Source organism: Cajanus cajan, chromosome 7, assembly GCF_000230855.2.
Source record: "Cajanus cajan strain Asha chromosome 7, NIPB_CcT2T_4, whole genome shotgun sequence".
Lineage (NCBI taxonomy): Eukaryota > Viridiplantae > Streptophyta > Magnoliopsida > Fabales > Fabaceae > Cajanus > Cajanus cajan.
Window position 1 is genome coordinate 3422543 of NC_138523.1, and position 14897 is coordinate 3437439.

A 14897-nucleotide genomic window follows, 5' to 3' on the forward strand; every position below is an offset into this window, starting at 1 on the left:
TAAGTCTCGGGAAATGCTTTAATTAAATATGAATTGAAAATATTGATGGTATGTAATAAAAACATACATGTACATTTTAGATTAGGATGTCACATTCATTACACTTTGTTGACTCTAGTGGTTCATCAACCAATTCTTTTAAACAATGATAAAAATACATTTTTAATGTATTAAGACGTATATTTCACTTATTAAATTTAATGAATATATTATATTTAATAAATATCATAATTAATATATTAAAAGTAGAATGGACTTCTCGATAATATTAAATACAATATTTATTAAATATAATATATGTAGTCAAATTAGTAAGCTTAGAAATTAGGAGATAAATTAGTATATGTATTATATATTTATCAATTTATTAATATTACATTAAGATATATTTAATTTTTTTCATAAACCATTTTCCCATAAAATTAACAAAAATAATACTTTTTAATATAAATATATTGGTATTAATATTCTCCTATAAAAAATAATATGGTTGATCAATGGAAGTCACATTCCATGAGTAGTGATGACAATGAGATTACATAGCAGTGAGTAGTAGAATACTCTCCCGCGTCCCATGGGATATTCTGCTTCATACTTATTCCATACACGCACAAGTATATGATAAACAAGTAGCCTACAAATTTTATAAATATTTAAAAATATCTATGAATAGTCATGGATTTTTAAAAATAAATTAAAATTTTAAGAAAATATTATAAATAAATTTAAGTTTGTATTTAATGTTAATTCTATTAAAATATAAAGATAAATAATTGCTGTTAATTTTTAAATTTGCATCTGACATTAATTTTATTGAAATGTTAAAAATAATTTTAAAAAGTGTAAGATAAGCAAATAGATATTTAAATAATTTTATTTAAGGGCTACCTACGAATATAAATACTATTATATCTATCTCCATCCCATTTATAAAATGATAGAAAATACTTGAAGCTATTACTCGTTAGTATCTATTTACATTACCCGTTTATTATTTGTAATAAATTCATAAATGCATATTAGTCCTCAGCTTTGTGCACCATATCCATGGACAAAAGAAAGGTGTTAAATGTTAATATTCTTAATAATGAGTGTTATTGAATAATATATTTTTAATATATAGAATATTCAACTTAATTATATTATATTTAATAAGTACTTTAATAAATGTCAAAGTAATAAGTATGGTTATATGTTATTTGCAGTACTTTAACATACTTATTACTTATTACAAAATAAAGTAATAAGTATGTTAATTATAATAATTAATTTATGATTTTTTAATGCAATAGTCTATATATTTATAGAGAAATATAAATAGATGGATTATACAAAATATATACATCCAAAGTCCATTGAGCTTGCCTTCTTCTTTTGTCTCAATGATTTCGTTGAAAGTTATCCTTGCAGCCATGGTTATTGTTCTATTTTCACTAGGTATACTCAAATAAATTTCTAAACAGAGATTTTATTTTGTAATGTTTTTTTTTGGGGGTTAATTTATACGTACTTTTGTTTACTATATATTGTTCATATTTTCAATTTAATTTCAAGTTCCATAAAATGCAGGAGTAAGTAGCGAACAGTGCTGTCCAGGAACTTGCCATGATTTTCCTAACTGTGATGCCGCATGCAAAAGTCTAGGCTATAAGATCGGAGAATGCATTCCACCTCAAAATTACTTCTGTTGTTGTGCCGAGCCAACGCTTCAAACCACCTGCAAAGGTCTAGACTTGAATGATACCAAATAGAGTTTTGATCAATGATCATACAGAAAGCAATGTGTGTGTGTGTTATTTTTAATAAATATTAGCTTCGTTACTGGAAATAAAAAGCAGTACGAATGTGAGTTAGTATTTTAATTCAAGTAATGTCAAATTAGTTTTTGAGATTTAAAGTATATTTTTGAAATTACTAAGATTTATTTTTTATATTTTCAAATATTAAAAAATGATATAATTTAGAAATGTAAAAAATGAAGAATACCGTTATTCAGTAATTTTAATATATAACTAAAATAATAATTTGAAACATTGATCATGATATTTATAATTTTAAGAAATAATTAATTTAGTGTATATTATTCCACCCCCCCCCCCCCCCTGTTACTCAAATTTGTAGAAATTAAATATATTTTTTGATCCATATGAAAAATTAAAAATGACGATGATGAAAATCAAACCTAAATTTTCTTCGAGTATTTACTTTAATTCCTTTTCCTCATCTACTAAGTTAACTTTGGTGGTTTTGTAGAAATAAATATATAGCGTAGTCTATTATTTAGTTTAAAAATAATCGGTCAACAATAAAAATAATTCATCCATGTTAAACAATTGGTAATAATAATAATGATGAGTTAATTATAATTGTCAGAATAAATCTTTAATTTGTTTTTTGATACATATGAAAAGGGGAAAAAACAAAAAGAAAGTTAACTACGAAGAATAGAAACTCCCATTACATATCCTAAACAGGTATGGGAAAGAAAAGGTGGACTAACATTCCAAATCATTAAGTTGGCAGTAGAATGAGCACCATGTTTTGCAAACTAACCCGCACCTTGATTGCTTTTGAAAACTGTTACAATAAATCCTTAATTTAATAAAGTATCGTATTATTTTTAAAATAAATAAATGATACCTTAAAGATTAAATATTAAATATATTATTATATATAAAGATTGTTTTACATTCATTTATTTGACTGGTATTACAATTGATTCTCAAACTTATTGAGTTCAAGTTTTAGGGTTGATTAAAAGAAGAAAAAAAAACGATGTTGAGAGGGATAACCTTAGTGTAATTAATAATTTTGAAAGAGAATATTTATTCCAATAATAAGTCTATCTAGACTTATTCCACTCGATAAATTATGTTATACATCAAATTTCAACAACCTAATTGTTGAGTTAAAAATTCTTAATGCATAGTCAACAAATTGTTAATGTCTCATTAATTCAAATTGATGGGTGAAAATTATTTAATAATTTATTTCATTAATTTAAATCAAAGTATAAAATATTTTTATGATTATTCATCAATTTAAATTAATGAAACAAAGTATTAAATAATTTTTAAATGTTTTAAAATTTAGAAACTTGATCTATACATATTAAAAGCTTTTAATTTAATGTTTAATGGTTAAATCGTTAAAATTTGATATAAAATATTATTAAGTGAAGTAAGTTTAAATAAAATTACTCTTAGGGAACGTTTGGTACGTAGAATGTTTTTACATTCGTGAGAATATTTGATAGCTATTTAAAAAGAAAAAGGAAATACTATGTGATTTTTCATAAACCATTTTTATCTCACTTTTTCACAAAAAATTCTCATGGGACTAGGAATTCAACTTTCTCGAATTAAGAATAAAGTTTCATCTATATATATAAAAAAATCACAAAACTCCTTTTTAAAACAAAAATTATATCTTTCTCTCTCTTTTTATTTATCTTTCTCCCTCTCTTTCTCACTCTCCCTCTCTTTTCCTCTCTCTCTCTCTCCCTGCATCTCTCTCCTTCTCTCTCTCTCTATCCTTATATTTCTTTCTCTCTCTCTTTCTCACTCGCTATTTCTATCTTTGTCTCTCTCACTCTCACTCCTCCTCTCTTCCTCTCTCCCTCTCCCTCTCTCTCCTTTTCCCCCTCCCATATCTTTATTTCTCTCTCTCTCTCTTTCTTGTATCTCATTATTTCTTGACATTATCAATTTTAATAATATTATTAAAGTTTATTTTGTTTTTATATTTTAATGGAATTTGTTAACACTTTATTTATTTATTTTTTAGTTTTTATATATTTGAGTAAAATGAAATAATATATTTTTGTTCTTCTTAATCATAATGTAGCATTTTTGTTTTTATTTTTTGTTGAATTCTACATTTGAATAATTTTAATAAATTTTCAACTTTTTATAATTATGTAATATCATATTTATAATAAAATTTGAGTAAATAAATATTTCTAGTAAGTTTATTTTAATTAAGGATATTTTTGTAGAAAATTTTATAAGTAACCAAATATATTTTTGTTATTCTCGGAAATCATGATTCCTATGTATTAAAAAACTTCTTCCCTACCAAACATTCTTTTAGAGTAAGCGGATCCCTCTTCACACAATCGACAACCAACAAAGGATGAACAAGCTAATGACTAACATCAACAACATTCACCTGGATATTCAGATTATTAGACATTATGTTATAATTTTACTGATCGTACTATATGTTGCTTTTAAATTTGAACTCCTAAACTTTTTTTGTTATGTATGACATTTTATTTTGTATGAATGAACTTGTTTTGATTTACATAATTATGATTGATTTAATATCTTTAAATAGGATAATTATTTAATACAATTTTGAATTTTTTTTAAAAAAATATAATTTCCCATAGAATTTCCCACGAAAATTTCCCACGGACTTATCCATGGGAAATTACCGACAGATAAAGCCGTAGGTTCCCACGGATAAATCCGTGGGAAAATATGTCAGAAAGTTACTCACAGATAAAAATCCATCGGTAAATATTTCAGACAAGCAATTTACCGATGGATTGGTGTCCGTCGGTAATCCGTCGGAAATGCACTATTACCCACGGATTTTTGGGATTATCCACGGATTCTGGCCGTCTGTAATCTCGGATTTTCTTGTAGTGTTTAATGTGTATGATAAGAAATAATTTACTCCATTATTATTAAAATTTAGAATTTAAAATAAAAAATAAAAAACTAATTGAGGAACAATTCATGCATAAATTGTAATAAAGAAGATAATCTTATTATTAAGCAAAAAATTTTTCTAAATATTTCCTATATCACATTTGAAGTATTATAAATAATCAACTATGAAAATAAAGAAAAAAGAAAACGAAAATATAAAATGTTTAAGTGTTGTAAAAATATAAAAACTATTAATTATTTAAATTTTTATATTAAATTTTTTTATTTAATTATATTGTTAATAATGTTATATACATACATATTATTTTTTTATTATATCATAGATAAATTGATAGGGCTAACAGAGTTTTTATAACTCTAAACTCAATATTTTTAAATAAATAAGATTTTGAAAATATTTAAATTTAATCTTTTTATTAAATAGGTTAGACGAAATTTTAAATAAATTAAATTATGGATATGTATTTAAGTTCTAGTCTATTATAAAAAAAATAATAAAAAGTAAAATTAAGAGCCAAATTCTGGTTAATTTGGTGGTACGAGCACAATTTTCAAAGTTTAATATGAATTAAACGAAGAAAAAAAAATACTGATACTCAAATAAATTCTCGCAAAGGAGTACGATTTGAGAAGAGCAATGTCTAGTACCATCTTGATATCCTTTATTGAAAAGCTATTTGTACCAGTCTCATATACCTACGCAGACAGTAATACATATCATCACTATGTCTGCTTGTTATGTATATATTAATCACATTGGCACTCGTTACTCACGATTAATTACTTGAAGTTTATAAAAATCAATAAAAAAAATTAATTAAACAATGCTACAATTGAATTCAAAAATCATTCATCAATCACACAAACATCATTCCTTATTTATTCATACGGTGTTTGTTCTTTGCTTGTTTTTTTAGTAACATTATATTTCGATTCATCTTATTTTTTCAAGAGGTTAATAATTAGACATTAAACTCATTTCATATTATGGGAGTTGTCGGAGTTGGGCGTTGCACTATTCATCACTGGTGCAAAATGAGTAGTAGAGCATGTTCTAGTCTCACCCCTTTTGGTTCTCTTACCTGCTCGGAGTTTCATTGACTTCTACTATTGGTTGAAGTAACTGTTGAGAATACCAAGCTCTCCATTGCCGAAATCTGGTGCTTCATGATTTGGTTTTGTGTCCATGTGTACTTGTCTGATGGGCACACTAAGTCTTCTCGTACTCCTGAGGCCGAATCGAGAGCTCCGATCGCGTATTCTGGTGAGAGGGTTGGTACCTGCAAAAGACACTCCAACGCTCAAGTCAGGACAAATACAGATATCGATAGTAATTAATGAACAGTGATGTTACCTCGTGACATGAACTATTTATACTAACATTTATGGACCCTGATCCTCTTGGGCCCTGCAACATGTTTACCGTATTAGGTAATACGTCCTAATCGGTTTATCGGCGTAATTAACCCTTAATTACTGATTAACAGTAATATATGAGTGCAGGCCAATCCAGGTGGCTGATCGGGTGTCGACCGCCAGGTTCGGCCATTTGGTTGCCGATAGAGTGTTGGCTATACGGTGGCCGAACGCCTTTACCCGTACACTTGCCCCCCAGCCTTGGAGAAGGGCTAGTCCTCTTCAAGGGTAAATGGATTGTTGGCAAAGGGTAAGGCGAACGGTTTTCGTAATCTGAACCATTGGATTTTGAAAATCGGATGGTTACATTTTTTTTAAATTTGAAATTTCCCACCATTTTCCTTGGCTATATATAGCTGAGTGGTAGGGCCTCTCATGCGTATTGCTTTCAACCGAGGTGTGCCGGCCGAACCACCGTGACCTCGAATCAAGCGTGCCGAGCGACCTTACGTAGATCTTTGAATATTTTGGTAAGTTCTTACTACCATGGCTGATGTTTCCAACAGCTCTTCGGCTAGCAGTTCTCGATCATCCTCGTCCGAGGGGTCGTTGTCCAGTGATTCTAGCCGCCCCTGCGCAGAGTCTCCAGTGCATGCCGAGAGGTCTGATGGGAGTGCATCATCTTTGGGGGAAACTTCTACTAGCGGGAGTCTCGAGGTTCAACCCAAAAACGAAGCGTGTGTCGAATCGGCAAATGTATGGGCCGTCCGAGCTACCTAGCTACGAGTGGGTGAATGGGGAGGTGACATCATACTACTCGCGCTACCAAGACACGACCATGATCACCAACCTCCTGGAATATACAAATTGCTTAAACTTCGATGCTAAGGAGGATCCGTATCCGATCGGTGTTCGGTCCTGTCGTAACAACGCCTTCCCGAACCCCGACACGGTCTGCCTTGACCAGCATGGTGCAAAAATGGAGTCATTTTACATGTATGATTGTGTCGTTCGGGATCTAAAGGTGAAGTTTCCTTTTGATGACTTCACAATGGGTGTGTTGAGGGTTCTGAATGTTGCCCCGACTCAGTTTCATCCGAACAGTTGGGCCCAATTGCAAGGTTTTAAGCACCTATGCTGATGCATTTTCATTAAGCCATCACCACTCCTGTTTCTTTACTTCTACTCGTCCAGGCCTTCCATATTGGCCAAGTGGTTGTCGTTGAGCCAAGTGGGAGACCGACAGTTATTGGATAGCTTTACTTCCTCCTATAAGAATCTCAAAGCTAGGTTTTTCTGAGTGACCATCCGTCCGAACGGGAGACGTTTCTTCTTTGGCGAGGACGATAGAAGCCTGTTTCCTTTGTACTGGACACGTGCCCCTCGGCCCTACGATGTAGTACCGAAGAAAATGCTTTCGGCCGAAGAGCGGAAGGACTTGAAGTTGTTACTTCGTCTTCCTCGGCGTTTGCCGACTAGATCTCTGATTAACTTAGTTGAATCTCCGTAGTGGGAGAACGATTTGATAGGTATGCTATCTGTCCTGTTTCGGTTGTACGCTAAATTCCTATTGATGTTTATTTACCCATTTTTTGCAGGAATAATGGTTTCCAGTGGTGCTGATGAGTTCAACATCTGAAACCTGCTTGTCGAGCGAGTAAAGCAAGTCAAGCAGGCCGGGGGCGTTGGCACCTCCACCATTGCGCGCACTCGCCGACCTGATCAGGATTACCGAGTGCCTCCATCCCCGGAACGCAAGAAGCGAAAGGGAAAAAAGGGGAAAGATGCCGACAGGGGGAGTCAAAAAAGGAAAGGGCCTGAGGAGCGTCGAGAGAATCCAAAGAAGGCGAAGCATGTTGCCGAGTCATCACCCAATCGGATAGTGATTGTGGTGCCTCTGCCTTTGATGTCTCGGGCCTTTCTAGGTGATGATGTTTCGGCCGATGCACTAATTCGATCCGATGTAGTGTCGGCCTTTGGGAAAGAATTCCTGGCCAACTTGGATACCATAACCAAGTGGAAGTATTTCTGCAAGGTGCAAGCTCGTTCGTTGGCTTTGGCCCATCATCTGGCGATGGAGCCTATCGGCAAAGTGATGCACTTGAAACAAAAGGTTGAGGAGGCCGATAAGGCGATGGCTGAAGCTCTTTCGGCCACTCAAGAGGTGACGGCGAAGAATCGGGATCTTGTAGCCAAGCTAAATATGCTTAGGCATGAAAACGATATGCTTCGACTGGATCTTCAGAAGGCGTCCAATGAAGAGCGTTGCCGATTAGAGGAAGCTCAGGCCGAGTACAATCGCTTGAAAGAGCAAGCAAAAGAAAAAATTGTTGCTCAACATGAGGCTGGGTTCAAACACGCCGTTCGACAAGCCAAACATTTCGTCCAGTTCCGGGAATACTTTGAGTTTGACATGACCTGCGATTTTTATCAAGGGTCTTTTATGTCGTTCGGAGAGATGCCCGAGGGGGCGAACCCTGATGCCACTGAGCCAAATCCTGCCCCCCAGCCAGAAGAGGATACTCATGTTTCGTCCGAAGATGATGTTGACGACGAGCAAGAGAACCCCATTCCCGAACAAGAGGATGACCCCGAGGTCAACGCTCAAGGGAACCCGGTTGATAATCCTGATGAGTAGGGTAGGTTTTAGAGGGCATGTATGCCTTAGTTTTTATTTTGCTTTTGGTGTTGCAATGTATCAAGGGGGCCGATAGAGCCTCCAGAATTGTAATGAAATGATTTGCCTTTTTGAATTGCGTTACTTCTTGAAGTGAAAACTAAATAACTCGTTCTCGCTGTTTACTTCGAACGAAAAACGTGTAGCTGTTCGGATAGGTTAATTCTTGGAAATAAAACTTGAGAGCTAGCTCGGTAATGTACACTTTTTTGAGTGAAGTACGATTCACACCGTTCGGTATGTTTTGTATTCGAAGGCAAACCGAATGCATGCTTTCGGTACTGCTTCATTTTAGAAGAAGACCGAATGATCGCGTTCGGCATTAGGCACCTTTTAAGTGAAAACCGAGAGAGCTACTCGGTAAGGTATGGGATGATTTTGCCCGAAAGCTCTTCAAGCTTGTATGCCCCGTTGTCGAGGTTGTGTCGTATTCAGAATGGGCCGTCCCAATTAGCTGCCAACTTGCCTTCCCGCGGATTACGTCTTGTCGAACCCTGCACTCTCCACACTAAATCTCCCTCCTTGAAGTTTCTTTTAGTGAGGTTAGAATTGAACCTCTGGGTCATCCTCTGTTTGCATGCTTCGGCTACAATTCGAGCTCGATCTCATACTTCATCAACCAAATCAATCTCCGCCCGAAGGGATGCATCGTTGGAAGCCTCGTCGAAATGTGTTCGGCGAAAGGAGGGCTCTCCCACTTCAACTGGGATCATTGCATCGGTGCCGTATGTTAATCGAAAGGGGGTCTCTTGAGCTGTGGATTGTGGTGTGCAACGATATGCCCACAACACTTCTGAAAGTTCCTCGGCCCATGCGCCCTTGGCTTCCCCCAAGCATTTCTTCAACTCCGAGAGGATGACTTTGTTAGCGGCCTCGGCTTGGCCATTTGTTTGCGGGTGTTCGACTGACGTGAACCGATGCTTGATCCCTAAGTCCTGAATAAATTTGTTGAGCTTCTGATCTGTGAACTGAAGTCCATTGTCAGTGACGATGGCATTAGGGATTCCGAAACGCGTAATGATATTTTTCCAAAGAAACTTTTGAACATTACTCGCTGTGATGGTGGCGAGTGGTTTGGCCTCGATCCATTTGGTAAAATAATCTACTGCGACCAGCAAGAACTTGCACTGCCCTTTGGCAATAGGAAAAGGTCCCAGTATATCCATTCCCCATAGGGCAAACGGCCACAGCGAACTGATGTTGTGTAGCTGTTCGGCTGATGCGTGTATTAAGTTGCCATGCCTTTGGCATTGAATGCACTTTTTGACAAACTCCATGCAATCAGTTTTGAGTGTCGACCAATAATATCCGGCCCGAAGTACCTTTGCTGCTAATGTTCTTCCACCCGAATGAGAGCCGCAGATCCCTTCATGAACTTCCCTAAAGACATAATTGGCTTGCTCGGAGTCGAGACACTTGAGTAGTAGAGATGAAAACCCTCTCCGATAGAGTTCTCCTCCCACCATTGAATATCTCGCAGCTTGGGTTCTCAGCTTTCTGGCTGCCGAATGGCATGTTGGTTCGATGCCTTCCATGAGAAAGCGTATTATGTTGGTCATCCACGTTTCTGGCGGTTCGAAAATTGCTAAACAGTCGGTGGTATCAACACTTGGTTTGGAGAGCTCAAAATGAAGGGTGGTTCGTAGTTGCCCTGGTTTGCGATTGCTGGTTGCCAACCGGGCTAACTAATCGGCCCTTTCATTGTTTTCCCGGGGGGTGTGCTTCACAATTACTTCATCAAAATGTTGACACATATCTCGGAAAGTATGATAATACTTTAACAAGTGGGCATCTTTAACCTGAAAGTTCTCATTTACTTGTTCTGAGACGACTTTCGAATCGGTCCAACAGATAAGCTTCCGAACTCCTACCTCCCGGGCTAGCCTTAATCCTACTAGCAAAGCTTCGTACTTGGCCTGATTATTTGAGGCTTTGAATGCGAAACGAAGGGATTGCTCTAGCGCAAGCCTGTCAGTCCTTCGAGGATTATTCCGGCCCCACTACCTTGATTGTTAGACGAACCATCAACACGGATCGTCCATTGATCACTCTCGAAGTGTCTGATTGGTTGCAACTCATTGATGAAATCGACCAGGCATTGTGACTTGATCGAACCTCTAGGTTCAAATGATATATCAAACTCAGATAATTTGATTGACCAAGCCATCATGCGTCCCGCCAACTTGGGTTTTCCCAAAACCTTGGCGATTGGACAATCAGTATGCACAATAACCCTATGGCTATGAAAGTATTGTCGGAGACGCCGTGCCGTGTGGACCAAACCGAGGGCTGCTTTTTCTAGGAGTTGGTATCTCCTTTCGGCATCTTGCAACATTCGACTCACGAAATAAACAAGCTTTTGCGAAACTTTTTCTTGTACTGACATTTATGGGCCCTAATCCTCTTAGGCCCTGCAACATGTTTACCGTATTAGGTAGTACGTCCTAATCGGTTTATCAGCGTAATTAACCCTTAATTACTGATTAACAGTAATATATGAGTGCAGGCTGATCCAGGTGGCTGATCGGGTGTCGGCCGCCAGGTTCGGCCATTTGGTGGCCGATAGAGTGTCGGCTATACGATGGCCGAATGCCTTTACCCGTACACCATGCTTTTTAATTTGGTTTTTATTTCTATTGCTATTAATTTTGTTACTGTTGATTTTGATGTGATCGTGGTGTTATGTGGTTCATTTGTGAGGTTTCTAAAAGATGGAAGCAGCACAAACCGGAATGGGGATGATTGAATGTAATGAGAAATTTGATTTCTAGAAAAGTACAATCTCAACACTTATGGCTTTTTTTCCCAGAAATTTGTTCTTGTTTCTTGTTTCTTTTTTTCTCTCACAATGATCACTCTTCTGGTGCACTAGTATGCTAATAAACTTGATAGTAGTGTGGCAATCACCACAAACATGCAAGTTCTTCATTACTCTGATACCGAAGAGAAAGTAACCGTGAGGTTTGACTAGAGAGAGGATTCTAAATAGAAGGTCTCTGATCCGTAAGTGTTATTGTTTCTCTCAATCTTCTTCTCTTCGTCTTCCTAATTCTTTTCTAAATGGTGTTGGTTGTGATTCAGGTGGTGGAAACCTCGAATCAAACTATTGAATTCGTCAGGAGCTGGTTGTTCTTCTTTTACCTTGGAGTTTTTCAGTTTCACTCTATGTCGAGGTAAGGAAAGCTGGAATCTTTGAGTCTTGATGGTTACATGTTGTTTCTATAACTTGAATTGAGCTATTTTTGGTGCATGGGTGCTATTTTTTCATTGCATGTTGAGTTTGTCTGAGTTTCAAGTGTAGAGCTTCAAAAATGGTGAAGAATAAGGATGCCTTCTATCACCACAAGGCTGAGCCGTTTGGAAACAACTGAGGGCTTTGGGGGCTACGTGACAAGAGGGGTCTTTGGAGGTAAAGGATTGAGTCATTTGGAAACGACTGAGCACTTTGGAGACTGTGTGACAGAGGAGGTCTCTAGAGGCAAAGGTCTAAGCCATTTGGAAACGGCTAAGCAGTTTTGAAAGTGCTGAGCACTTTGGTGCTTTCTGAATTAGACTTTGTCGTTTGTATAAAAGTTGTAATCTTAGACGTTAGCTTTCCAATGGCGTTGGAATCCTCAAAAGGAGGTCTAGAACTCCAGTTATGACCTTTTTAATGAGTAAAGGTCAAACTGTCAATATTTAGGCAAACTGTTGTGGTTTTACAAATTTTAACATGGTAGATGAGGGAATTAGAACCTAAGTTCTGTAAGAAATTTGTAAAAAATATTCTTATCTTTCATATGAGATAAGGATGAGCATGATAGGAGTAGTAGAACTCCCTATGAGTTGTTTTATGTGAAGGTTGTCAGTGTAGGATAAGAGACTTTGATAAGTTGGATATTGATACATTTTGTATGATAGGTGAATTTGATGAACATGAATAGAATACTTGTGTCTATTGCATGTTGTATGACGTAGGATGATGATAATAAGCATAGGTATGTTATTTTTGTGTATTTGAAATGATAATAAGCATTGTATGTTATCTTTGTATAGTTGAAATGGTGATGAGCATTGATATGCTCTGTATGATTGGCATTCTATCCTTGAATGAATGATGGTGCATTGATATGCTATTATTGTATGAATTGTTAAGCATTGGTATGCTATACATGATTGATATTATTGATCTCTATATATGCACTGACTAGATGTGATGTATATAGTAGATGCATGGTGAGGTGTTGATGTTAAGAATGCGATGTGGCATTAAAGCATGATGGCTAACTTAGAATTTGAGGAGAGAAAATTATTTTGAAAACTGAAGATCTCACATAGGATATCTTGGATGGTGCTCAAATAGACCACTATTTGGAAAGAAAGAAAAAACAAATCTCCTTGATTAGGCGAGTCTCTTAGAATAGGTTTTGAGGTGTGTTGAGTCTCCTTCAAGTTCTTAGTTAGTGGTTGAGTAAGGTAGAAGGTCAAAGGCTACAACCCTTAACCAAGTACCTGAAAAGGTTGTGTGGTTCCTTGAGGATAATTAGTGGGTGAATTCCATATATGGCTTGGTAATGCATGCCAAGGTTCTGGTAAGCATATACTTAGTTGAATTGCTCTTGACAGTGGAATCAGACTTTCCTAGTGTAAGTGATGAGTCCCTAAAAAATAGAGGAGGGATTGATATCCCAATTTTATATGATTGAGCCAACGTTTTGGACGTGAAAACGATTGAGTTGGTTTAGTAGAGAGGAAATCACTTAGATTGCTTATGTTGTTAGGAGATCTCTGTAGGTGAATGCGCATTGGTTAATCTGTTTGCATATGATGTATGTTGAGGTGTGTTTGTGTACATGTTTGATGTCTTTTGAGATATGATTGGATGAGGTATATGCTTGCTTTGTACGTGATTAGCTTTCATGTATGATATATGGTGTGTTGTTGTATATTATAGACTTGTTTTCTATATGTGCAATTTTTTGAACTCTAGCTTACCCCTTTCGATTTCCATGGTGGTTTAGACTACGATGATCATACATTGTGTGAGAGCAGATCAAGGCTAGGCTTGAAAAGCTGATGTGAGCAAGTGTTGTGACTTTTTTGATGGCGGTACTACTAATGTGCCTTATATAGGTGTGCTTGACCGACACTAGGACGTATGATTAATTTGGGATTACTGTATATATGTATATATCCTATTTATATTAGTTTGGTTGTTTTACTTATATACTCTTGTTATATATATGTATAATATGTTTCTTCCATTAATCATGTACCTTTTAGTAACTTAATTTTAGTTACTAGTAGTAGTAATTCCACACAGTATGACAATCATAGCGAGTTGTTATAGTAACAAGGCCAAATGCTATGTATGTTGCATTATGCTATAAGTTTTAGGATTTATATACTTTTAAGATGGTTATTTATAACTAATTATACAAAATCAATTATAAATAACCAATTTTAATCGATTTTAAAAGTAAGTTTTTAAAATTGAATCTCATTTCATTTTAAAAGTTCTTACATACTAAATTGAATATTTTGAAATCAGATAAACAATTGATTTCAAAAGGTTAATTTTAACCAATTTTAAAACCCTCTGTTCCACTAATGCATGGTGTGACCCTATAAAATACTTTATTTGAAGATGGTGAAAGTGCAAATACATTTTGTGCTTTTTACCTAATCGAGGTTGAAGAAACTTATCCAATGTTTTCTACTAATTGCTTTTAGTCTTAAATATTTAGGGTTGTTTTTTGGTAATATTTATGTTATTTGTACCAATAACTTGTTTATGGACGAGTGCTCAGAGTAGTCGCTCTAATCTTCAACCTATATGCCAATGACTTTGTTTCTCAAGAAATTTGCATAGGAGAAGATCCTGAATTTCAAACTTTCTAGTTTTTTTACCAAAAATATTTTCTTAAACAAAGGTTTTCATGCGTGCACTGGGGCTCAAAATTTGTCTTGTTAAATCCTTATATTCTCCGAGGTTCTACTATATGTATAAATACTCTAATAAAACTTTAAATTTAATTGATTGTGACCAAGAAATTACCGGCTTCGTTTAGTGGGTCAAAAATGTTGAACTTATCAATTTATCCAATAAATTATTAGGGGACATCCAATGACAATGAGATCATAGGTAATGTTAAGGTTGGGCATTGAGACGCTAAACTCTTATCTAAAGACATTGTAATAGTGAA

At 35.4% G+C, this 14897-nt stretch overlaps 1 long non-coding RNA gene across 1 annotated transcript; it reads left to right on the plus strand.

Annotated features, from left to right (window-relative positions):
* Positions 1 to 119: 119 nt before the first annotated feature.
* On the plus strand, positions 120 to 1862 carry LOC114916764 (uncharacterized). Its single transcript, XR_003805371.2, has 2 exons — positions 120 to 1437; positions 1570 to 1862. It is a non-coding gene; the product is annotated as an uncharacterized LOC114916764 (long non-coding RNA).
* The last annotated feature ends 13035 nt before the right edge of the window (positions 1863 to 14897 follow it).